Source organism: Schistocerca serialis, chromosome 4 (assembly GCF_023864345.2).
Source record: "Schistocerca serialis cubense isolate TAMUIC-IGC-003099 chromosome 4, iqSchSeri2.2, whole genome shotgun sequence".
Taxonomy (NCBI): domain Eukaryota; kingdom Metazoa; phylum Arthropoda; class Insecta; order Orthoptera; family Acrididae; genus Schistocerca; species Schistocerca serialis.
In genome coordinates this window covers 393,752,132-393,778,431 of record NC_064641.1, presented here as the reverse complement: position 1 = coordinate 393,778,431, position 26,300 = coordinate 393,752,132, and the positions used below count along the sequence as shown (strand labels likewise).

Below are 26,300 nucleotides of genomic sequence, written 5' to 3'. Positions count from 1 at the left end.
ACGCTTGCACATCGATTTTGCTGGTCCATTCTGGAATGCTCGATGGTTGGTTCTGGTAGATGCCTTCAGTAATTTTCCTTTTGTTGTCCGGATGTCTTCCACGACGTCCACTGCCACCATCCAAGCGTTGTCTGCTATCTTTTGCATTGAAGGTCTTCCGCAGACTATTGTTTCCGACAATGGCCCACAATTCATGTCTGCAGAATTTCAGTCATTCTGCCAGGCCAATGGTATTCAACATCTGACATCCGCGCCGTTTTCGCCTCAGTCAAACGGTGCTGCTGAACGATTGGTCCGGACTTTCACGTCACAGATGTTGAAGTTGAAAGAGTCTCATTCTCGGGAGGACGCGTTGTTGCTCTTTTTGTCATCGTATCGCTCTCAGCCCCGAGATGGTCGCTCGCCGGCTGAGTTGCTCCACGGTCGTCCTCATCGAACCTTGATGTCTTTGCTGCACCCGCCGCATCAGGTTCCCGTGCAGCGGCAGACTTCTGCTTTTGCTCCAGGCGACGTTGTATTCTATCGCAACTATCGAGGTTCACGGCGTTGGCTCGCAGGGCGCATTCTTCGCTGCCTCGGCCGCGCGATGTATTTGGTTTTTGGGGGCCTCTGGTGAGGTGCGTCGGCATCTCAATCAGCTGCGCCTCTGTCGTCGCACGGGTTCTGCCGCTCCCCGTCTGCTTTCAGCGACGGTGCCGTCCGGTCAGCGCCCTGGCGACCCATCTACTGGCTCGCCTCATCCCCAGGTGTTACCGACGATGCCTTGCATTTTGCCCCATGGTGACGCGCCGCCGCAGCCGCCTCCGCCGCCGCCTGTTCTCCCTCCGACGCCGCCCGCATTCGACGCTTCGCTGCAGCCGCCAAGCGCCTCCCTGGGTCACGCGCCGCCGATCGCTTCCCGTGACCAGCTGTCCTCCGCCATGGAACTCTTGTCCGCTCCGGACCACATGACGTCATCGCGCGTCGAGTACCCCGACGCAATGGAGGTCGACCCTTCGGCCCCTCCTGTCTCTTTACGGGCGCATACACCGCATGTTGACGTGCACCCTGGACTAGGTTGTCCGGCGTTTCCTAGCTCCCCTCGGACCGAATGGCCGGGTGCGGGTGGCACAGCCTCGCCTGTTGTTAGGCTCCCCACCTCATCGCATACGTCAACATGGGCTCCTCCCACGGCGGGCGGAAGCCTTATAACACGACCGTTCGCCGATTTGCGGGGGAGGAATGTGGTGTCACCGCCAGACACCACACTTGCTAGGTGGTAGCTTAAATCGGCCGCGGTCCATTTAGTACATGTCGGACCCGCGTGTCGCCACTGTGTGATCGCAGACCGAGCGCCACCACAAGGCAGGTCTCGAGATACGGAATAGCACTCGCCCCAGTTGTATGGACGACATTGCTAGCGACTACACTGACGAAGCATCGCTCATTAGCCGAGCAGATAGTTAGAATAGCCTTCTGCTAAGTCCATGGCTACGACCTAGCAAGGCGCCATTAGCCTTACATAGTTTGATAGTTATCGTATGAAATGTTTCATCAAGAACGTTGTAAAAAAATGATGGATTAAAAGTTAAGTATTATAGCAGCTACGTACTTTTCTTGCTACCATTCATTACGTGTCCTGTTTCAGACCTCTCTCTAGCCTACGTGAGATTAACGCGTGCCTTTAGGCTACTTCAGTGTGGCGTAGCTGTCTTGTTACGCCACAACAGTACCACTGTCCAGTGGCTCCTCAGACACGTCTTCCCTGATCATTGGAGCTCAGTTCGAATCGAGACCCATCACTGAAGATAATGCTACTCCAGTCAGTGAGATTCGAGGCCGAAGGACTTAACAACTAATTTGTGACGATCTTTTGGATTCGTGATTTATTATTGTTGTAATGGAGAGTAAGAGTATTGCAATGACAGTCAGAGAATCCAAGTCTTCCAGAGCCAGAAACAGTACATACGTTCTCAAAAAAATATCGCAGCTGGCAGCAGGCAATACGCAGCTAAATGGACAGTTGACAGCAAGGGATGAACAGTTAGCAGTGCTTCAGATACCACACCATGAGGTGGATGCAGCTTCTGCACTATTAATTGTTACCTTTTCTGAGAAAGCATCTGATGATATGCAGTCGTTGTTAGAGGACCTTAAGAATTCACAGAGATGGAAGGTTGGACTGATAGTCGTTTGTTGCAGGTAGCACATTGTGACTAGTGGGAGAAGCACAGACATAAATGAGGTGTACAAGGGTATTAAAAAATGCAGCGAGCTTTGAACAGTTGGAGAAGTGGCTTTTGTAAAGATACAAAAAACGGAATAGTGCTAGTTATTTTCGGGAGCAGCTGAGCACCATTCTGAAGACACATGGAGAAACTGTAGAAGATTTTGGACAGGAGAAGGAAATATAACGACCACATGTACAGTTTAGGGAAGAATTATGCAGGAAACGCAGTTTTGTTGCAAGAAGTGGAACAGTGTGCAATCGACATTTTTCTGAGGGGTTTACCGTCAGACACATCAAGAAGGATTCGAATAGGTGCACTGAAGGATCTGTATCCTACTATTATATTAGTGATGGGATGTGAAGATCTGAAATGTCAACAGAGGTATGAGAAAGACGTGGGATATTTTTAGCCAGCATTAAGTGTTACAGGTGTGGACAGATGAGGCATGTACAGCAATGTTGCCAGCCACGAGAAAATAGAGGAAATGGAAGGTATTGTGGCTGAATTTTCGCAATTGATATAGGGATGGACAAGGAGATGATAAGCAGCCATCAAATGCAAGGGGGAATCTGAAGTCCCTCTAAATGCATCCCGCTTAAAATTAGATTCAACGAATATGTATGCAGAGGTGGAGAGTGCACTAATAGTTTCATGAGAGGTAAAGAGTACAAGTCTTTGTTGGACACAGAGGCTTACAGATGCCAGTACAGACTTAGTGGGTTGAAGGCAATGGAACCCGCCCACTTTAGTTTATGTGGGGTCGCGGATAATGATGTGAGATGGCTGAGGTTGGCGAATGTTGACTTTTGGGGTTTCTTTGACTTAAGTCATGTGTAGAGTGAGTACTGCACGTAAGTGAGAGCTACAGCTTGATCCTGGGGTTAGACTTTCTTTATCAACATTGTGTTAAAATTGACCTTCAACAACACATAGTAGAACTAACTGGAATGAATTTCAGCTTGGGGAAGCTGTTGACAGTGTAGAACTGTCACGAGAGGCATTTATCGTATTGGACAAACCAGTTGAACTGATTACTGTTGCAGTAAGGGTAGACAACTTGATTGTGAATGTGGAGCCAGATCTACCTTTGGATTGTTCTGTGTTTTGGAGCCTCTGGAGGAGAACGATATACTGTATCCAGTGATATGTTCTGTCAAGAGAAGTGTTGAATGCATACATGAGAGGTATGGTAGGAGAGTGCCACCTTTGAAAACAGGTAATTTTGCACCAAGGAAGAGAAGTTAAGGAAGTTGACAGCAAGTTTAGATATTCTGGATGAGGATGAGTGGTTCACGAGGAGTATGAACAAAAGCAGCTGATAGCCAATACTGAGACTGCGTTATGTATGAAAGTGTAGTATCTGAACGAAATAGAGAGAGAACAGATGGAAGAATTGCTGTTCAAATCTGAGGAGTTATGTTTTCCATATGCCCATGGCTAGCAACGCTTGTGACTCAACACTGAATACTAACTGACTCAACACTGAATACCAACAGATAATGAAGCACTGGTATTTCGAAACCCATATCGTATTTTTAGGTAGTTGCAGCGGATTATGGAAGATTTTATTAACCAACAGTTAGATGAGAAGGTAACAGAAGAGAGTAGCAGTCCATGGTGAACAGGAATTGTGGTCATAGTAAAAAAGTCTACAGATGGTTTTAGACAATACAGGTGATTACCATCACCTGAAAAGCAAGACAGAAACACACATATACCACATCCCCAATATTACTGAGACCATCAATAACTTGGGACGATGTTGGTACTTTTTGACCATGAATTTGAGGAGTGGTTACCATCAATTGGAGGTTGTTTGTGAAGACCAACGAAAGGCAGCCTTTTTGGTACTATGAGTTGAAGAGAAAACCGTTAGGAATAAAAAATTACGCAATGATTCAGAGGTTTGAAACCATGCCAGTGTTCAGTTTACTTAGACAATATCATTGTATTCTCAGAGCAAAGGCAGCATCTGAAAGAAATGTTTAAGAGATGGAGGGCTGTGCGTCCGACTTTACTCACAGAGAAGTGCCATTTTGCGTTAGAAGAGGTAGGGTACTTAATCCATGTAATTAGTAAAGAAAGAGTCAGGAGATATCCAAAGCTAGTATAAATTGTAAGAGAGTTCACACTGCCTAAGTCGATTAAGGAAATTGGGTCTTTTTTGGGCATCTCAAGTTACTACAGAAAATTCGTGAAAGAGTTCGCTGACATAGCATGATCACTCATGCAGCTGCTAAAGAAAGATGTGAAACTGATATGAAGGGCTTATTTCAACAGTGGTACAAGTCGATTTTTGTTCATTCTGAGATACAGAGTCCTAAAGTTAAATGAGCGCTAAAAAAACTGCAGTTGAGATACCAGAAATATTCAAATATATATTTATGGTATCTCAACTGCAGATTTTTCAGCGCTCATTTAACTTTAGGACTCTGTATCTCAGAATGAACAAAAATCTACTTGTACCACTATTGAAATAAGCCCTTCATATGAACAGAATAGAGTCAGGGCGTGTTTGAAGAACAAAGAGAGTTTTGGCGTCCACCCCTGTTCTGGTCTATCCAGACTTTCATAAGGAGTTTAAGCTTTCACATAACACATCTAATCACGTTATAGGATATGTTTTAAGCCAGGAGATTAAGGCCAAAGAGCATCCAGTAGCCTACGCATCGATAAAACTGAATGTAGTGGAGAAGAACTGTTCAGTGAGAGAGAAGGAGATGCTGAGCCTTATTTATGGTGTCATATATTTCAGGTGTTATATTTACAGGAAAAAATTTCGGGCAGTGACCGACTTTGAAGTGGTTATTGGCACTGAAGGACAAGTGTAGCAGGTTGGCAAGATGGGACCTGAGACGTAGCGTATCCAGCTAGAAAATATTACACAAGAAAGATAGCAATGATGATAGTTCTGGGTCACGATCTTGCAGAGTGGCAGGCGGCATAGAGCGCTGACAGTGATTGTAAATTATACAGTATATAATCGCAGTTTAGCACATGTGATAGACCGTTGTGGAAGAACACGGGGCTTGGGCCATGAGCAGTACTATCAGTGAGGCTTAAAGATGAGCATTAAAGGAAGCACATTATCTTGTGGTAGCTAGTCATGGAGGGTCCAGAGCGTTAAACTGAAGTACGATTGAGAGACACGGGTTCAGAAGAATAAAAGTGGATATGCATCAATAGGTGAGGAAGTGCGTGCAGTGTGCACAATGAGAAAACTTGTGTCATGAAAGAGTGCCATTACAGGGGTTATTGGAGACCGTTAAATCGTATGAAATGCTTGGGATTGATATATTAGGACCGTTAAATCGTATAACATCAGCAAACCTATCCGTATTAATAATAATAGATCACTTCTCTCGAGCTGTGTCGGTTATTGACTGTTAAGAAATTAAGAACAAGTCCTCTTCGTCCACAAGCCAGTGGTGGAAAGAAATTAGTCAATAGTCCAACTGGGAAAATTTTAAGTAGAATTGTGAATGCACACCACAGTGATGGGAATACGTATCTATGGTATGTTGCGCCAGCGTATAATTCAAAAGTACACACGAATACTGAGTTGACCCCTATGAGGTGGTGCATATTCAGAAAATGTCATCACCATTCGACTTGACAAAGGCAAAGGAAGGTAAAGTGGTGAGATGATACATAAGTTTACAAAAACAGTGTGAAAAGCATGGAAATGAGTACTGAAGGCGATTACAAAGGCATCAGAGAAGCGGAAGGAATCAGTGAGATGTACAACAAGTTTACTGCAATATATAGTAGAACAATGAGTGACGTTATACTGTCGATATAAGTCGAAATAAAAGACGGAGAAATTCATCACAAGATATCAAGGACCTTAACAGGTGGATACTATTTCAACATTCAAGGTGAAGGTTCAGTTGCCTACAAGAACGACGATAACAGCTATATGTTGGGCGTATACGACGGTTTTGGGGCAGTCCTGAGTCGATACCTGGAATTTCAAAGACAGAACTAGAGAAGAACGCGGGGAGATGCAATCAGAGGAAGAGACAAGAAGTTGTGTTTGAGCCTATTCGTGAAGTACCATACGCCTTAAGAACATGAAGATGAGGCGCGTTGATAATAGATTTCTTTTGCTTATATATCTGCGTATGAGTAAGTTATGTAGTGTAGGGGTTTTTTTCAGTTATTTTTGTTGTATGTGAATGGGCTGGATAGTGGCACCAGCCTTCTGAAGAGGGAGAAAAGATGCTAGTTGTCCCTGTCTTCAGGTTGCTACATGTCAAGGGCAAGAATTGAAGGAATACATGTCATAGCGGTATTGAATTTTGTCGCCTGAACAGTACAAGGTGATTATAATCAAAGTTACAGCTTCAGAAAGCTGTAAAAAACGAACAGCTGTTCAGAATGCCGTCAAATTTGTACGAAATATTATCGAAAAATGGGGAACGATATAGAAACATAAAAACTTTAACGAAAATTTTACCAACAGATTGCGCTGTAAGCGGCAGAATATGCAAAATAAAAGACGCACAGCACGTGGCTGTTCCTCTGACTCTGTAATATGATGAATGTTACATTCCGAAAACTACAAAGATTGGAAAGCATTATGCAGTGAAGCGCAGTCGAAATTCCATTGATAAACTGAGAGAATTACCTGACGCTAAGAAACTGAACGTCGATAAACGATTGAAAACAAGATCTGGAGACAACATTTTAATAATTTTATTTTCTTACCTGATGTAACGCGTCCTACAGTAAAATCAGTAAAAAATTAAAATGAACGTTTCAAATCACATTAAGTGAAAACATGGTTGGATCAAAACTTATCGTGTTACGTGAATTGGTTCAAAACGTATTAAGTGCAATTTAAAAATTAAAATGCCGCCTTCATGCAGTGAGAAATGATTTCAGTCATGACAGATTCTGGAACATAACCTAAATTCGTAGGTCCTGCCGTCGAGAATTTTGACATATTTCATTTGGTTAGGATGAGAACCGTTTCGTTCGCTTCCTATAAAATTACCATCTATGCAGTTAATACAACTTGAAGCTATGCTCCTCAAGTAAGTTATGAGCATCATAACTTGTCAGAAACACTTCTGGCACTGTAAAATTAAGTCTACAATTTAAATTACGTGTAGCATGTGGAGCTCCTCGAAATCTGTCAGTAAAATGACAATTATCTCTTTGTTTCACCTCAGTTCGCTTCAAGTGTTCCCTGCGCTTGTGGCAAATTTCGGCTGCTCAAAAAGCTCCTTCCTCATCAAGCCCGATAACCATGCGCTAGTGACGCAGCCAGTAATTTTTTATGTATTCAGGAATCATAAACAGCTATTTGCTAAACCATTCCATACAGTAATTTGGTAACAGATGATTATCAGCATGGTAAAGGTGAAAACTGCATAGTTTTTCGTTTACTTTAAATATTATTACAATGAATGTAGTGACTTAATAGCATAAAAATGTAGTTTACAATAAGTAAACAAACTAACTAACATTTTGCTCACAAATACTTTCAAAAATAGCTAGGCAAAAAATGGGTTAATGTTGATGGTGTTGAGGCAGCAACTATTTATCTGTGTAACTTCAATCTTGCTTCCTCACAAAAAGTTAAAATGCAGGCGTGTGTTTGTGACACCAACAAGGTAAACACACTTATATTTCTGCAAACACTACTCACGATAGCTGTACTGAAGACATGAAATGTAGCAAAATAAGTTCAAGAGTATATTTAATGCAGAATTAGCATTAACCTGACAAATCCTGTCATTATAAAATGGGACTTGGGCGCAAGAACTGCTGTGCCATACAATACTTACGGCTGATATTGAGAACTTAAGACCTGTCACCAACAAATTTTTATGCCAAAAAGCTATGTGCAAACGCTTCCGAATCATATGAAGCATTAAACATAATTCCTTTCATTTGTTAAGTGGTTTGGTTCTGTCGTCGTTAACGTCCTTTAACTGATTTTCTGAAAATCTTTGTTCTTGAACAAAATTATGGCCCCTGTACCATTCTGAGTTTCATTTGTTACCAAATTCGATATTTTCACAGGAGTGTAGCAAGTAAAATGGTATATATACCAGTATCACCTTGACCTGCTGGAAATTACAATCTAAAAGTGAGGACCAAACAATTTTCTCTGTTTTCCTGAGTTGATTCAACAGATAACTTCTACACTGTTAAGAAAGTAAACACAATAATCGTACTTTGTCTCTACCTCAAAATGATCGTAGTTCATTCGTGGTTGAATGCAGTTTCAATTTATTCATCGCTTTTGTATGCTGATGGGTGAGGTTATGCTACCTCTGCTTAAGTTAAAGCTCAGCATCCTTTAGATTTTGTATAGAGGGCCTTGGGTCAGCCCACCACTCTTCGGCCACAGTCAAAAATCGAATTTGAAAATGAAGCATATTTATATATTTCATATGTTCGCTAGTATTTAAGGAGCTTGCCGCTGAGTGAGTAAGCGCTTAGCTTCATAAACCTGAGGTCTCAGGATCGAATGTCGCTGATAGTCCATTTATTCATTCTTATGAAATGTTAACAACAGATTTATTTAAACTTCCTGGCAGATTAAAACTGTGTGCCGGACCGAGACTCGAACTCGGGACATTCGCCTTTCGCGGGCAAGTGCTCTACCAACTGAGCTAACCAAGCACGACTCACGCCCCGTCCTCACAGCTTTACTTCTGCCAGTACCTCGTCTCCTACCTTCCAAACTTAACAGAAGCTCTCCTGCGAACCTTGCAGAACTAGCACTCCTGAAAGAAAGGATACTGCGGAGACTTGGCTTAGCCACAGCCTGGGGGATGTTTCCAGAATGAGGTTTTCACTCTGCAACGGAGTGTGCGCTTTTATGAAACTTCCTGGCAGATTAAAACTGTCTGCCGGACCGAGACTCGAACTCGGGACCTTTGCCTTTCGCGGGCAAGTGCTCTACCAACTGAGCTACCCACGCACGACTCACGCCCCGTCCTCACAGCTTTACTTCTGCCAGTACCTCGTCTCCTACCTTGGTAGAGCACTTGCCCGCGAAAGGCAATTTACTAATTTAACAAATTTTATCCCAAAAAAGAAAAAAATCGTAAGAATATTGGAAATAAAAAAAGAAAACTTCCATTCAAATCAGTGTACTTATTTTTTAAATTAGTTATTTACAGTTCTGTAGATCATTTTAACGATTCTTCTATGGAAATGAGGTAGAATGGGTCAGTTTACTAGATATGTATAGCTGATTAGTGTTAACTTTAATGAATACACTATTATTCTAGTGCTTCTCATGCAACTACACTTAAAAAACAAGTTTTTCCCACCAGTTTTTGGTGAGGAATTGACGAGGAGAAATGATTTTAAGTTAGATTTAAAACTTGGCTTCCTACTTGTCAGATATTTAATTTTATTGTGCAAAAGAAAAAAAATTTTTGTTTCTACATGTTAAACTCCTTTCTGCACCACCGAAAGACCCATATAATGGATTATATCTGTCTTCCTTCCCTCTAGTGTTGTGGGTATGCACATCACTGTTCTTCTCGAATAAAATTGTGATGAATTATTTATGACTAATTATGCTAACGAATATACGTTTGGTGATGGTGCATTTAAAATGCCTAGTGTAACACCTACAGCGCCTCTCGGTGTTGAAAAAACAAAAATAGCTCCCAAATTAGCTCCCATGTCCTTAAAATATCAATTCACAAAATGACCCAAGTCCCTCCACAAGTAGTAATTACGAAAAATAAATAAAAAACAAATAGAGGGAAATATCTAGTATAGAAAAAAATGGTTCAAATGGCTCTGAGCACTATGAGACTTAACATCTGTGGTCATCAGTCCCCTAGAACTTACAACTACTTAAGCCTAAATATATCTAAGGACATCACACACATCCATGCCCGAGGCAGGATTCGAACCTGCGACCGTAGCATTCTAGTACAGAAAGCAAAAGAAAAGAAAAGTAAAATTTAATTATAAATTTTAGAAACATGGGAAGGGGGAAAAACAGTAGAAAATTTTAAAATATTAGTTATTCCAATACATAAGAAAATCAATATTATAGTCATAGAATGTAGGTCTGGGACACCAGAGACAGTGTTTATGAAAGTATAAATAGCCGTACGGTGTAATTACGATGCTCCAGTCTCTAGTCTGTTCTAGTTCGGAAGTTATTTAGGACGTACAGCTTTAGAAAACAACAATTGGGAGGTTATTAAATGGGGATCAAGAATAGATCGTGGCAATATTGTTTTTGAGGATTGTCAATTCAAGACTTTAATTTGGACATTTATCAGATTACATAAACGGGAAGGTGAATAGTAATCTCTTTGGCTTAATGTCAATTCGTGTGAATATTTAAACGCTTTACTGAGTTCAGAATTTGAACCGGATTCGAACTTTAAATTGTGATAGTGGGAAACTTTAACTTCACGCGACTAGTGGACATAGTTAATGACAGTTTGCGGATATTAAATAGAAATAACTTATTTACCGAAAGTGACAGGATATTATCTAACATCTCTGATACTACTGAGAATCCTACTTAGACATCTAATTAAAGAACTTCTAGAATGAGATCGTATGAGTGAACCTATTTATTAATAATTCTTGTCAATAAACTGATGTCATTAATTTGAAATATAATACAAGGCTTGAAAATTAATTTAACTTAGATTAATAAACGTTAGGGTTATGTGATTTACTTAAGTATGAGACTACTCTTGAGTACATTACTTTTCCAATATTTTGGAAAAAAAGGTGTCAGTAAGGAAGTTAGATGATAACTGTTTAAGACCATCTTGTCACCTTTATTATGAAGAGATTTAACAACTACTTATTTTAATCTGTTTGGAAAAATTCCCTGTGCCAATGAAGCATTGCATATATCACTAAGAACGTTAGTTATTAAGTTGGAGTAACTTTTCACAAGTCTGTTTGTAACTCCATCAACAACATTTGAGCTTTTATTTTTTAGAATTTTTATAATGCTATTAATTTCGATGAAGGACATTGGTGCTACTTCTAGTTGTTTTTTGGAATTACATTTTTAATATATTTTCTTGCTTCTTCAACCGAACCATCTAATCCTATTTTTGCTACCACACTTAAAAAGTGATTGTTGATACACTTAAAACTTGGAAATTATCAGTCACAACAACGTCATTTAGTTTTCTTATAGCACCTTCTACACTGACTGGCTGTCCCACCTCCAGGCAGCTGTAACTATGACGAAATGTTGGTTTCTCCAGTATAGTTTTTAGATTTTAATGTGGTACCATACTCAGAAAACTTTCATGCCAACTGACTTTGGCCTTAGAAGCCTACGCAGCTATAACGTACTCTATAGTTGTAATCTTACTATCTGCATTATTTATTTCTGTCAGGACATACATTCTACTAGACATTTTAATGGCGTTCCTTAAAATTCACAGTACTTTTGTGGTATGTAAGTAATTTCAGGTCTTGAATTAGTCTGTTTTTTTTTTATATATAAATTTTCCTCTTGCTCTTACATAAGACTTTAATTTCCATAGTTATCTATGGCTTACCTGATTTTTAGTGGGTCTTCTGAATAATTTTTTTGGAAAGCAACTTTCAAATTTGCCATAAATTTACAATGGAATAAACTGCATTTGACATTAACATCTCTTTCTTTATATACCTCATCCTATACCACCTAGTTTAATTTACTCTTAATTTATTGTATCTTGTTCTCAATCATAATCCTCTCTGCTTTATATGAATATGCCTTGGGATCATAAATTGTCATATTGTTTGTTTCCTTTAACTGCACATCATGATCAGATAGTCCATTAACAAACGGATACACATTAACTATTTGTCTTAGCACTGTCCATAAAAATAATATCAATTAATGCCCTACTGTCTTGGTGCAAACGATTTGGAAAAATGACTACTGAAATTAGATTGAAGCACCCAAATAATAATTCTAGTACATTTTTCCTGCCTGAACCTTTTAAGAAATCTACTTTGAAATCCCCACAAACAACTATTTCGTGCCGGCCGTTGTGGCCGAGCGGTTCTAGACGCTGCAGTTTGGAACCGCGCGACCGCTACGATCGCAGGTTCGAATCCTGCCTCGGGCATGGATGTGTGTGTTGTCCTTAGGTTAGTTAGGTTTACGTAGTTCTAAGTTCTAGGGGACTGATGACCTCAGATGTTAAGTCCCATAGTGCTCAGAGCCATTTGAACCATTTTGAACTATTTCTTCTTGTCTGACACTTAGCTCAACAATGCTTCTAGATTTCTGATAAATGGCTGAAATGTTCTAGAGACAGGTCTGTAGACTGTTACAATTATCAGAGAGATATTCTGCAGTAACAACTTACAAGAACATACTTCTAGGCTGTGATTAAGTCAAAAATGATTTGTTTCAATCTTTCTGAATTAGTGTCCAACTTTTGTATATGTTGCAACTCCTCCTTTTCCCATGTTAACTCTACACGAAAATGATTTAAGTGTGCAACCCATAACATTTAACTTCTCCTACCCTGTGGTTATGTGTTGTTGAGAGAGGCACAAAACATCTGTCACTTCTAGGCATACGAGAAGCTCATCTATGTGGATTTTCAACCCTCTAACGTTATGATGAAATAAATTTTTCTTATTTTTCTGGAAACTTACATTTATTATGGTCCTGTTCTGCTCTAATTTCTTTCACTGTTGTCTGTTTGTAACCTGACTCTAACCTAAAAACTGTGTCCCTTTGACTCCAGTAACCACAGAGATTTTGTCTTGTGTGCTTGTGGGGCCCCTCCTTACACTTTCTGCAAGATATTCAGCTAATCTTTCCTTCCCCTTCCTATCCTGTTCAGGTGCGGGCTATGATTGGTGGATTCGCATCTCCCAATCACAGCGACAACCACAGCGCCGATATGAGACTTTATTTCAGTCAGAAGCTGTTGGCTCAGCTCTCTGTTCACAGAGATAACAGCCGTGTCGAACCAGGGTTGGTCATGACACAGCAAAAGCTGCACAAACCCCACATGAACGTGTGCTGTTGATGTTAAATGGCACGCTGAAAATTAATACCTCCGAATTTTTTATGTGAAAACTCTTAAAGCTTTTTAAATAAAACAAATGTTATTCACATTCTACCTCTTTATTCTTTATGTCCTGATATTAGCAGCCTCTGCCACTAGACAGCTCCGAATTGTTGCGTGTAACGTGGCAATGTGTAAAGTACCTATGTCTATGAGTCAGAAACTGCGTGCTGTAAACGAGTTTCGAATTCGAAGAGGTCGTCCATACATGGAGCATACATTCCTTCAGTATGACAATGCCAGACCACACACACGTGTGCTGCAATATGTGTCACAATCCGACACCCTGGGCTCTTATTGATATTCCTTCGTATGGTTCCATAGTGCCTAGTCATATTTTCAGATGTTTCCAAAACTTAAAGAACACCTTTGAGGACTTCATGCTGCAAGCAGACGTGCGGTTGTGGCTCCGTCAGTAAAGTCTGTCGTTATGCAGTGGCGGTATTATAACAGGACGGCTCTGGTAGCTCAATGTGGTCTATGATTCTCTGCTGAAGGAGGATGTTGGGCAGCTGAAGGAGGCCTGGTGATGCTTACAATGACTTCTTTACTGATGCTTGATTACAATCATTGTCCTCTCAGAGGTGAGGGCCTCCAGCTGCTCACTGCGTGTTCTACTGCTGAACAGTTGGTGCTGCTTCATCAGGTTGCTGTGTTTCCTGGCTATAGTGAGTGTGGCGGGGGGCGGAAGCTACAGGGACGTGGGCGGTCAGAGGCTTAGGCAGCAGGCAGCGGTTCATGTCTCGGTTGAGGCTTAGCCGAGCGGTCTAAGGTGCTGCAGTCATGAACTGTGCGGCTGGTCCCGGCGGGGGTTCGAGTCCTCCCTCGGGCATGCGTGTCTGTGTTCGTCCAGAGGATAATTTGGGTTAAGTAGTGTGTAAGCTTAGGGACTGATGACCTTAGCTGTTAAGTCCCATAAGATTTCGCACACATTTGAACTTTTTTTTTCGGCTAAGGCAGAAGCGTCTGCATCATCGTCGCGGTGCGGAGTAGCAGAGGTTCGACATCACATCACCGCCCAGCTGTTCGACGATGACTGGCTGGCTAGTGCATCCTGCTGCTGTTTCAATCTATTAGTGCGTAGTTTGAAGGTTGACAGGGATGGAATTTGGGCTTCTTTCCGCTTGATTTGGTAGTATATGATTCCAATTTCTTGTAACAAATATAGACATCCACTGTTTGGATTGCTACACAATACAACCAGTATAGACTCCGTTTCGTCTGATCTAACTTGTTTCGTACATTCCATCACAGATTCCTTAGGGATGGAGGTCTTATGTTACCATTCAGCCTATGTAAGTGAACTGAGTTAACAAAAATCTTTCCCTGTTAAGGTACAGGTGTATGAATAACATGTATGCAAATGCACACTCGTTGTCAGTGACAATCAGCCTGCTGTTCAAGTCTGCTAAGAAAAAACAACTACTTCCTCGTCAACTAAACGGTACACTCTTCACAAAATAATTAACTGATTGTGTTATGTACATTGGTGATTTTCCTGTCAGCCTAAGCGCTAAAGTTCAACTACCATTAGTGATATTATAATTATAGTTTCGCCCAAAATTCCTTCAGCCTAGAACGCACACCAAACATTTCCTGTAAGTTCATTTGCGAGCCTCTTTCACAAAAATATATTCTCTACAATTTAGTCTTTCATAAAAACATAAATGTAACCATAAAACATGTATTAAGAAACCCACTAATTAGTAAGAAAACACATACAATTCATAAACACATTGCGCCTTCAGTTACCCTGTCGTCCCTTATTTACCTTATTATTGCAGTTCTTGGTCTAAGTGTGTAGTGATTTGTCAGGATAACTACAGAACTGTCTCGCTCTTCGTGACTGAATTTTCCCTTTCTTCCCTTTCCCGGATTCTCCCCCTCCCCCCTTTGGAAGACACCACAGAAAGTGGGCACAGCACCACTATGGTTCCCTTGAAAGAATGTCTTTCCTTTTGTTTCATATGATTTGGTCATCATAACCCATTGACCTACTTGTTCCTAGGTAACACTGGTTTCTTATTATGTATCCTGTCTTTTCGTTCCAGAGTTTTGGTGCTCATCTGTCTCCAAATAGCTTTTAACTGTTTGGACAAATGTTTTACCGGCAGAGTATCACTTCCTGGTAGCGTCCTACAATACTCAAAAGGAAACGGTATCTTCAGATCAAAAACAACTTCATAAGGGGACAACCCTGTGCCCTCACGAATTTTTTAGTCATAAATTCCCATAATACATTTAAGTAGAGTGTCCCAGCCATTATTCTTTAAGTTAATGCAGCGGCTTAACATCTTTGCAATCATCCAATGTCTGAAATTTCTTAATGTGCAATAACTGGCATAACTGTTTCGTTTAATTGGACATAAAGTTTGTCCCTTGGTCAGTTATTATTGTGTCAGGTGTTCTGAGAGTATCCATTTGTTTACCATTGAATGTGCTACTACTTCAGTCTGCTTGTTTGGTATAACTATAATAGAAACAAAATGTGAAAAATGATAATTATCGTCAAAATATGTCGATTTCCTGCTGGTGTTTGCGCGAAATGTCCGAGAATATCCACCCCAAGCATCTAAAATGGTTTATCTGCCCATGGTACTACTTGTAATATAATCCTTTGGTGCCTGAATTCTACCCATTGCACACATGGTGTGTATTTCTTTACATAACAGTCGATTTCCAGTTTGTCTGTGACCCATTAATAATTTTACTCTGCATTCCGTTGCTCTACGACCAGTGTGTTCTGCTAAAATCAGATCATGGGCCTGCCTCAACACTTTGGTTCGTAATCTCCCTGGCACTACAATGCTTAGTGCACATCTTGTCTTCCTGTACCATGCTTTATCCTTCTCTTGTGAACTGCTGTCAATCTACATCATTGGTTTTCACTTCGATCCATTCGTCTGTCTATTCCAGCACATTCTTTGGCACCTACTTTGTTGCTCAACCACCTACAATGAAACTCATGGAGACGCAAGGCCCATCTAAATAATCTACTACTTGGCTCTTTAAGTCCTAATAAGTGCTTTGTGAACGGTTATTGCTTTAAAATGGCATCCCCATAAACAACACCATAAGTAAGTTAGTCTAAATACTAATACCAGGATATTTTTCTCAATTGTTCAATAAGTCCTACTGCCTGATTACGCTGTTTGAATTCATATGCTGTGGGGTGTCCCTGTCCATTTATTTCCTGACTCGAGAACAACCTAAGGCAAAATTGCTGGATTCCAGCTCAGTAATAACTGTTTTGAAAATCTGGAAAGGCAAAAACTGGACTAGATGTTAGCAAATCTTTTGGTTTTGCAAATGCTGCTTCATAATCTGGTGACCAATGAAACTTTATCCCTGTCCTAAACAGTTTTGTGATGGGCCTTGCAATTTCAGTGAATTTTAGAGCGCATTTGTGATAAAAATGGGTGAGGCCTAAGTATGATTGCTATTCCTTTATTGCAGTGGATGTTGCAGATTTTTTATGGCATCAAAAACTCACGGATCGCTGTGATCCATTTCGGCCAACAATATAGACCAAGTGACGAAGTACTTGTAAAATGAAATGGCACTTTAAGAAGTTAACGATTAACTATGCCGCACGTAGATAGCCGAAAGCTTCTCGTAAACGCACTATATGCTACTGAATGTTTTTGGAATATATAATTATATCAATTAAATAGACCATAGGTTGCTTCCGTTTCAGTCTTCAGAGTACACTATCTAAAAAGAGCTGGAAAGCAGCTGGCGCGTTTTCAGCCCAAAACGCATGTGATGATATCGATAATGACCAGAAGAGGCTGTGAATGCTGTCTTTGGACGATCTTCAGGCGCTACCTCTAATTGATGGTAGGTCCATAGTTGTAAAATATAGACACAAGTCCGGATCAATATTTCTGTTATACGAGTATATGGCGTCAACTAGACATCAGATACTGTTTTTTTTTAATTATTTAAGTAGCAGTAGTCACAACAGAACCGATATTCTTTGCTGCCATCTGAAAACTTTTTCGGTACGAAGACGACAGATGCTGAGCTTCTGTGAACCCACTTTGAAGCTGTTGATTTATAAAGTCTTCCATCACAGCCCGTAAGGTTTGAGAAATCCTATATGGTTTCTTTCAAACATGCACTTCATTTCCAGTGGGGATGTGATGTCGAGCTCTAGCACTCTTGGATATTATATTGCGCGAGTTGACTTTAAGGGACGTTGTACGCACTTTAGGTGGCTGCTCTTGGCATAGTGGTCAACCATGGAACAATATCGCTATTCCAGCCATAGAGCCAAGATGGAACGATGCTCCATCCAGTTCTATTATAAACCTTACCAATTTAACTTTGGCGCGATATGCGACTAAGAAATCTAAACTGAGAATGAGTTCTTAACAACTGTCGACCACGGGAAGAACTTCTACATCAACTCGAAAGTTACCTTTCCCCACTCGGAAACCTATTACCGTTGAATCGAGTTGATCTACACGACCCCCACCTACGCCGTTTAATGCCCAGTGTGACGGATTTAATTTCGTGTTACCAAGAATACCATTTCTTGCCACAGATACCTGAGACATGGTATCTAATAAAACCTCACACAGTTTTCCTTTTCGTAGCTGTTCAGAAAAAAGTCTGCCTCTTTTTCGCACTTTTGCTAACACTTACCAGGAGTGTTGTACACTGGACGCACCACCCCCTGCCCCGTTGAACCGTAAAGTGTGAGGTTCTCCCTGTGACTGTCTTCAACGCCTCTGCGAGTTTCTGTCCTTACAAATCTGCTCCGAATGGCCAAACTGCCCGCATATCCGGCACTGCCGTTCTCTGCAATTACGCTTCATATGCACTATACGTCACACCTAAAACATGGAACATCTCTATTAAATATGACCTTATCTCCCGTGAGGTGGTGACCACATCAGTTTCGGTTAGGGCTAACTCCGTATCTACTGCTTTATTTGGAGCCTTTGGAAATTCCAACTGAACTCGGTGAGGCATTTCGGGCTGTAGCCCCAGTAAAAACGAGTCATGTACTCTCTACCTGCAATATGGCTTCGTTAGCATTATCATCTTCCGTAGACTGATGTGATTACATTAATTTTATGAATACGATCTACAAAACTCTCTACTGATTCCTCGTCCTTTTCAGGCATACAGCCGGCCGCTGTAGCCGAGCGGTTCCAGGCGCTTCAGTCTGGAACCGCGCGACCGCTACGGTCGCAGATTCGAATCCTGCCTCGGGCATGAATGAGTGTGATGTCCTTAGGTTAGAGCCGGCCTCGGTGGCCGTGCGGTTCTAGGGACTTCAGTCCGGAACCGCGGGACTGCTATAGTCGCAGGCTCGAATCCTGCCTCGGACATGGATATGTGTGATGTCCTTAGGTTAGTTAGGTTTAAATAGTTCTAAGTTCTAGGGGACTGATGACCTAAGATGTTAAGTTCCATAGTGCTCAGAGCCATTTGAACCATTTTTGAACCTTAGGTTAGTTAGGTTTAAGTAGTTCTAAGTTCTAGGGGACTGATGACGTCAGATATTAAGTTCCATAGTGCTCAGAACCATTTGAACCATTTTTGAAGCATACAGTTAAGTTGTTCACGGTAGTATCTCTTATGTATTCTTCCTCCTGTACCTGTCTACCAACTCTTCCCTGAATACACTGAACGACTGCCCTTAACCTTTCGTGCCACATCACATAACTCCTTGCCATCTGTGATAGTTTTTGCTTGGCTACACTCAACAATTGCATATTACTCCAATTTCCCAATGTAGTGGCTGTGTGCAAATTATAGAAATATACAAAGATATCCTCCCCTGTTTTAGCTGAAAATGGTGTAACAAATGTTGATGTTGATATCCAGGATAAGTGTACAAGAGAACGTCCACTCCCTACTTTCCGCCTATAGTTAATTTAATTCTGCCTGTAACTGAGCTACTTGATTCATTAACTTCTGAACAGCGTCTTAAGCCAAAACTTGCTTCTCCAGATTCCCTACTTACTACCAACCCAAGTATCAGCATACCTAAAAATTAAAAGAACAAAGAAAAATAGAAAAACAACCACACAGACTCAAACAAAACTGGCACTTACTCCTATTGTTGAGTAGCACATCTCTTCTGCAGAAGACCCAAGGTTCCCGCAGCTGTCTTCTTCTTTATGTTCATCCTGAGCAGTCGTTCTCACAACAATTATAACAGAACCGTTCTGGTAGTTTAGTACGGCCTAGGATTCTCTGCTGAGGGAGCATGTTGGGCGTCTGAATAAGGCCCGATGATGCTTAACAGTGACTTCTTTATTGAGGCTTCGTTGCAATCATTAGTGGGCGGGGCTGAGAATATGACGGTCTCTCTCCAGAGGCGACGGCCTCCGGCTGCTGACTGCGCGTTCTGCTGCTAGGTGGTTGTTGGTGCTGCGAAGCCAGCGGGGACGTCGGGGTGCATCACGCTCCTGGGCTCGGCAGGCAGCAGTTCGTGTCTCGTCTGAAGCAGAATTGTCTCCGCCATAGGGGCGTCGTGGGGTAGCACAGGCTCGACGTCACATCACTGACGAGCTGCTCGACGATGACCGGCTGGTTCGCGAGCCTTAAGTACTGTTTCTCCGTGCAGATTTCTGGTGTTTACGTCGGTTAGTGTGTCGCGTCGAAACATCTGCAACGTGTCGGGGACACCCAGCTGCCACGGTTGGGTTGCAGTACTCCTGCAAGCTGCGTCACGCGTCGGTGGCGACTATGTTCTGTCGTCACAGAAACGTTGCGAAGTTGCTGATTACGCTGCCCCCTTACCGGCTGTGACCATTGGCAGTGACCTGGTTTCGCCATGACGCTCTTCTGCTCGCTCCAAGACTCGTTTATAATTTCATCCCTTTAGAGTATCAACTAAGAGGTCTCTTATTGGGAGAAATGTGTTCGTTACGAGGGTGACTACGTGGGTAAATAAATATATAGGCATGAATATAAAGAGTAGAATGTTAATAACATTTGTTTTATGTACGAGATTTGAGTTTTCACATAAAAAGTTCGGAGGCATTACTTCTCAGCAAGCCCTTGTATTTCCCCCAGGTCGCTTTTTATGCTATACTGTGAATTGCTAGCCAGGTTCTTTTCTGCCGCTTCTACTGTACCTTATCCTCTCCATCAAAATCTCTGCACAAGGCCGCTATGTCCTCTGTCATCTAGTTAAGCTTGGCGCTAGATTTCACGATGCTCGTGATGTGGTATTCTGTGCATAGCTGTTCCCGTAGCAATTGGCTTATACCTCTCCCATGACTGCTTCCTAGTAGTAAGACTCTTTTCTTTCTAAGTGAGTATTCTACCGATCTTACCATAAAGTCGTTTCTACGAGTCTGCTGCTCTCTACGAAGTTCAAAAACAGGTTGTGACTCTTCTCCTACTTCAGGTAACAAGTCAAAATGTTTGCTGTCCGGAATTCTAAATGTGATATCCGAAGTTTTCTTCTTTTACCTATTACTTGTCACCTTCTCCCAGCTCCCGTTCTCTCATTCCCCCTTCACCCTACCATATTAAAAATATCTCTACTCATTCTGTCTGGAGGGCAAAATTTTTTCCCCCTATTGTCCGATTTTCTTGTCTCGACCACATAGTCTACAACTCCATGGAAGAGCTTCATCTGACACTTATTTGGCTTTCCTGCTACATTCTTCGCAGTGAAACATCAACCCACAATCTTGACATGTTTCTTCTATACCAGTTAACCTATAATAACATCCACATGTGTCACGCGTGACGCTACTCTCACTGAAAATTGAGAAGCCCTACAACACGCTTAAAGCATAATAAAGCAATAATTAATAAAAAAAATATCTTTCGGCGAGTTGTGTAGCTAACTTCCAGATACCAGGCGGACGTAGAATAACACGAAACAATGTTCGTTGAACGTAGGTAATACAAGACACGAAGTGAACGAAAACTAAAAAGCACGATATTCTCTAACAACAAATTTTTAACCGACGCTATCAGGAAATTGTTTAAAGCGCTGCAGTGAATTGAAAACAACACGTAGCTATTAGACGGCTAGCAGGCGTTAACACTAGCCTGTAAACACACCATCGATATTCACTAAACGTAGATGCTCGTATATTATTATATCTACACTTGTGGCACTTATAATGTGTAACCTACGCGACACTGTAGTATAAGAAAGATACTGATTATAGAAACATGGAAAACAGTAACGATTGCGACATATACAATACGTGATGAACGCCGAATTTTCGCACGTGCATGGATTTTTCAATGTATCGCAAAATAAAATCTGTTTAGATTCATAAACAGTTCTCGGTCATCACCCAGTTTCACATCGTACACAATCGTATTTTTGCACATCACCGAATATGGGTGCAGACATTCGATGGTGTATGACTGACTGAATTTGTATACAAACTTCTCTAGAAGATATCTTTCTAATCAATTCGTTGATGCACGCACAAGTTGTAGTCATTGTATAGGATTTTTCACATGCATGTAAAAATAAAATGTCGGAAGGCTGCACCAGCGGAGTACATTTTGGAGTAATTACTTCAATAATGCACATTAGCAAACAATCACCAGTTTGAAAAGTTTTGTCCTATAGACCCGCGTTTGTATGTCCTTCCATGAATCCAGAAAGGAAAGAAACTGTTCTTCTCTCCCATATGTTTTCAACGTCAGTTAGAATACTCTTTTGTAATGCTGTTTTGTGTTTGCCAGACTCTCAAGATGTTATCGTAACGTTTTAGTGTAGTATCTACTTGCGTACTCATCAACTGATGTTTTCGCACTTGGTCCAAATGAGCCAATGGTCTATTGTAAGCAAACGAAGACAGTTGATGGGAACTTTCCGTATAAGGTGACAGCATGTTGGGCTGCGTACGAATGTCTCACTTGTTAGAATTGGCTGTTAATTAGAAGTACCGCCAGTGAGACTCGATCCAGAGCCCTCCCGCTTATGAACTGAAGCGCCTGCTCGTTCGGCTGCAGATTCCTTCAGTACTGGCGAACATGCAAAGTATATAAGTACGCCAAAAATTTTCAAACTCGATTTTCTCGAAAACGATTGAGGGTTTCGTTTTCTTGTTTACATGTGTTGAATTATTAGTCGTACCCTGCGCGTTCTATGAATATGAATCAAACGGATGAGGGGAAGTTCGTACACTCCCCTTGTAAATAAAAGGTGCAGGAGACGCAAGCCGTCTTGGCGTATAACTCTCGTTTTAATTTTATGACTGAAGTAATTTCTACGGAATTGTATGCTGTGAATTAACTGTTCCAGAAATCGTTGGAAATTAAATGGGGCACTGGATTCGCCAAAGGAAACCACATTTACCTACATAATTTCAAACGGCCTCTTGACAAATACCACTTCCTTTGTTTCTCTTCAGACATAGTAATTGTAAATGTATATCCTATAAGATCATCTGTGGAAATCACTTGCCTGCTTTCTACTTCGTAAAAGGATCCTTATGATGAAGTAGGGAGCATAAATGAATCAGACTGAAAATTTACTGTAGTTTTAAAAATGCCGTGCAGCCATAATTTACTGTTATTTTTGTGAATGACCATTCAGTATGTGGCTCATGTGGCGGCACTGTTTGGATCCGTGACAATGAGGTTCACTAATCATCCTATTTCTGCCTTTAGCTCATCCCTAAGCTTATGAGGAACTGGGGCGGCCCGAAAACGTCGTGGGAGCACTAATAAACACACATATACTTCAAGTGAACGATCCAATCTTGGCTTCCATAATTCAGAAAATTCCTTACAAACGTCTTCAAACGCGTGGAACGTTTACTGCTTTTGATATCAAATTCACGTTTTCGCAGTTGAGGATTCAACTGGTTTAAAATCAGTCAGAATAAAATTATTTTTACCTTTAACAGCAACTCCAGATCACATAAGAACGCGTTTTGGCCTGCTACTGCTAAAAATTATATACGAAGTGTCACTTTCTTATATACCAGCTCTGTTGTAAACTTTCTTTTAATAGGAATCTGTTGACCTGTTTAACTTAGCAATTTTCGTTGCAATACTTACAAGTTCTGGTGATTTCAGGCGTTGAAACATTTTTAAATTTACCTACTACTTGGTTAAGCCTGTGCCCACATGAGAGATAATTGACCATGAATCGCTTTCCCAAGTAATGTGTGTCCCATAATCTGGATTACAAACAGCTAAAATCGAATTCACATTCCGCACAGATGGTTTTCTGGCTGCCCTTCGATATATACTGTAAATGAATCCAATTTTGTAGGAAACACAAGTACTCAAATTACTTACAGAGGCAGTCGCTCCAAGGTTCGACGGTAGCCTTCGACTAATGTGAGACTAAACTGGAATCAGACGATGATGACGACGCTGAGGAAGGTCAAAACGATTGTCTCCGTGCCTTGCAGTGAAGAACAGGGCCGTACGGAATGATGATGGACCGTACTTCATTATATCCAACAAACATTGTTCTCCAGCTGTGGAAACTTCCTGTGCTGGAACTGTTGCCAGATTTTTCACTAGAATATTACATTCTTCAGTTTCAACGCTGCTCTACGAGCCTCTCGACCCAGCCAATAGTAAACGACACCGTTAGACACCAGGGAAGCTGCGTGCACTGGCCAGTACTGAAGTCTCGTACAAATAAACTGAATACAATGACAGAGCCTTCTCACATTAACTTAATATGTTTGCGTTGGCAGTTTCTGCTACTACAAGAATTTTAACCCACCAATCACGACACACGTGTCCTGTGGGAAAAGTACGCTCAAAGGGACACAGAGATTTCAATTTATAGGGTTGACAACATATTTGGAGACAAATAATGTGTCTTATTAGGAGAGGTGAGCAAAAAGTATCTTTGTGAAACTGACATATGCATAATGCCGTCTCGATCTAAAGAACCTTTCGGTCGTTTTTGTAACGTGTTCTGTTTGCATCAAACAGGAGACGGACTGCTGCCCATAAACTTCCACGTTATCAAGTTCATCACTCAAAGAATCACATAATAAGGAAGGAAAGACCCTCTTAAATGACAGATGGGTGCCGTTTCTTACAAAATGAATGATGATTAACGATGAATTGTTAAGAAACGGATCCATAACCACCCACCTAGTCGATACGCTGCCGTGAAAAAATCAGTATACCCCTTTATAGGTTTCCCGTTCACTTTTCCTCATTTATTGTTGCAACAGTACATATGGAGTACATGAAACGCTTACATTTACAGATCAGTAGCACGAGGGGCTCTGAAGTAGCAGGTATCGACCCATCCTGAAACACCCGTATTAGTACGTGATGTAGCCTTCAAGGACGGCAATGCAGGCACTGACTGACATCCAGTCGATAGATCAGATGTGGGGTACATTATGCCACGCTCGCTAGACCTGTTCGCGTACTTCTGTAAGAGTTGTTGGTTGACGAGTTGTACGAATCACTTGCCGTCTCATCATATTCCGTAGGTGCTCGATTGGACACAAGTCCAGAAACCGTGTTGGCCAAGGTAGTTGCTGCTTGTCTTGCTCCGCACGTAGAGTTTCACGGACTGTGTGTAGGCGAGCTTTATCCTGTTGGAACAACACATGACCTTACTGTTGCAAGAAGGGCAAAAAACGGGTCTACCAAAATTTTGCATGTACTGAGCACTGGTTAGCGTCCCCCCCCCCCCCCCCCCCCCCCCCTGCCTGGGCTGGGGACAATGTGTCTTGGACGAATGCTCTCTGCAAGACAACACTCGCCGGTCTATCGTACGCGCAAACTTGCTTGTGGGCAGAATCTTCTTTCATCGATGAAGACCACTGCGTGCCACTCCATCCTCTGACGGCAACAGTCGAGCCGTGCACGCCGATGCTGTGCCGTGCCTGTGGCCATAGTCTCACTGCTAATAACCCTTTCGCGACAGTTCGAGTTGACATGCCTGGGCTCACAAGCTCTCTTATGTGTGCTATGGTAGCTGTACGATCTGCCACTGCTGCCCTTACAATACGATGATCCATGAGGCAATCCTGAACCTCGTCTACGCGTGCGCGAATGTTCATGTGACAGGTAATACTAGCATCGTTGCACAAATGACACCGCACGTCCGCCTTGTGTAGCAGTTCTCCGAACGGACCATCCCGCCACTCGGACGGCCATAATTTGACCCCTTTCAGACTCGCTCGGTTGGCTATAGGAAGCACGATTGCGTGTTCGTGGCATGTTTGCCTGCTTGCATCACATTGAATCTTCTGGCTGTGAGCATTCCCTATTAAAGGGTAGACAGCGATGTTGCTCTGATAGTTATGCTACTACGCTATCTGTTGGCGGACGACGTTGAAATCTTATGAGATCATCTACTATCATCGAATCAAAATCCATCTCGTCTTTCCAGGTGTACTAATTTTTTTTCTGGCAGAGGGTTTTCGGAGCCACACAGTGAGGTGATTTCACATGTCAGGCGACAGAAAATATTATTGTTTGCGTGGTCTTCCATCTAGATGACGCTGTCCCTCCCCCAAAAAAGGAGAAAAAGTTTAACAGTAACTACGACATAGCTTTCCCCCGTGGAAATCTCGAGCTAGCTATCTGTTGCCCAGCGCAGCTCCATCCACTTTTCTCGGAATGCATATTGGCGAAAAAAGCAACTCTGAGATGTTCAGCAGCTCGTTAAATCATTTATCTGGCACTGGCCTGATGCGTCACACTACTCCCAAACCGAGATCTTTTATAAAGTGGCCCTGTCACATTTGGAGTCACACATAACAGCCAGTCACCGAAAAGCACAAAGCGGCGTGGCCACAGATTCACCTGCCGACAGTCGTGTAGAGCGTTGCCCTCTGTCCAGATGGCTTCCCTTTAGAATTCGTTCCATCCCAAGGGTCGCGTCTGGCGCCCGCAAATGGCTTCCCACACCATTTGTTACATAACACATTCAACTGATTAAATCAATAACGTGCAACTATATAGTTAGGTGGGAAAATGTGATGGGTATTAAGGGCTTGATCTTCACAATATTATCATTACGCATGACAGCGCCATACAGATTTCTATAAACCAGCGCAATAAAAGAGAAATACTTATCAGCCCAAAATCTGGCTGCCACGTTTCACATATT

The 26,300-nt window shown here is 41.8% G+C and overlaps 1 non-coding gene across 1 annotated transcript; it reads right to left on the bottom strand.

Moving 5' to 3' along the window:
- Positions 1-9,076: 9,076 nt before the first annotated feature.
- Trnas-cga (transfer RNA serine (anticodon CGA)) lies at positions 9,077-9,151 on the bottom strand. The gene has a single exon. It is a non-coding gene; the product is annotated as a tRNA-Ser (tRNA).
- Between the last annotated feature and the right edge of the window lie 17,149 nt (positions 9,152-26,300).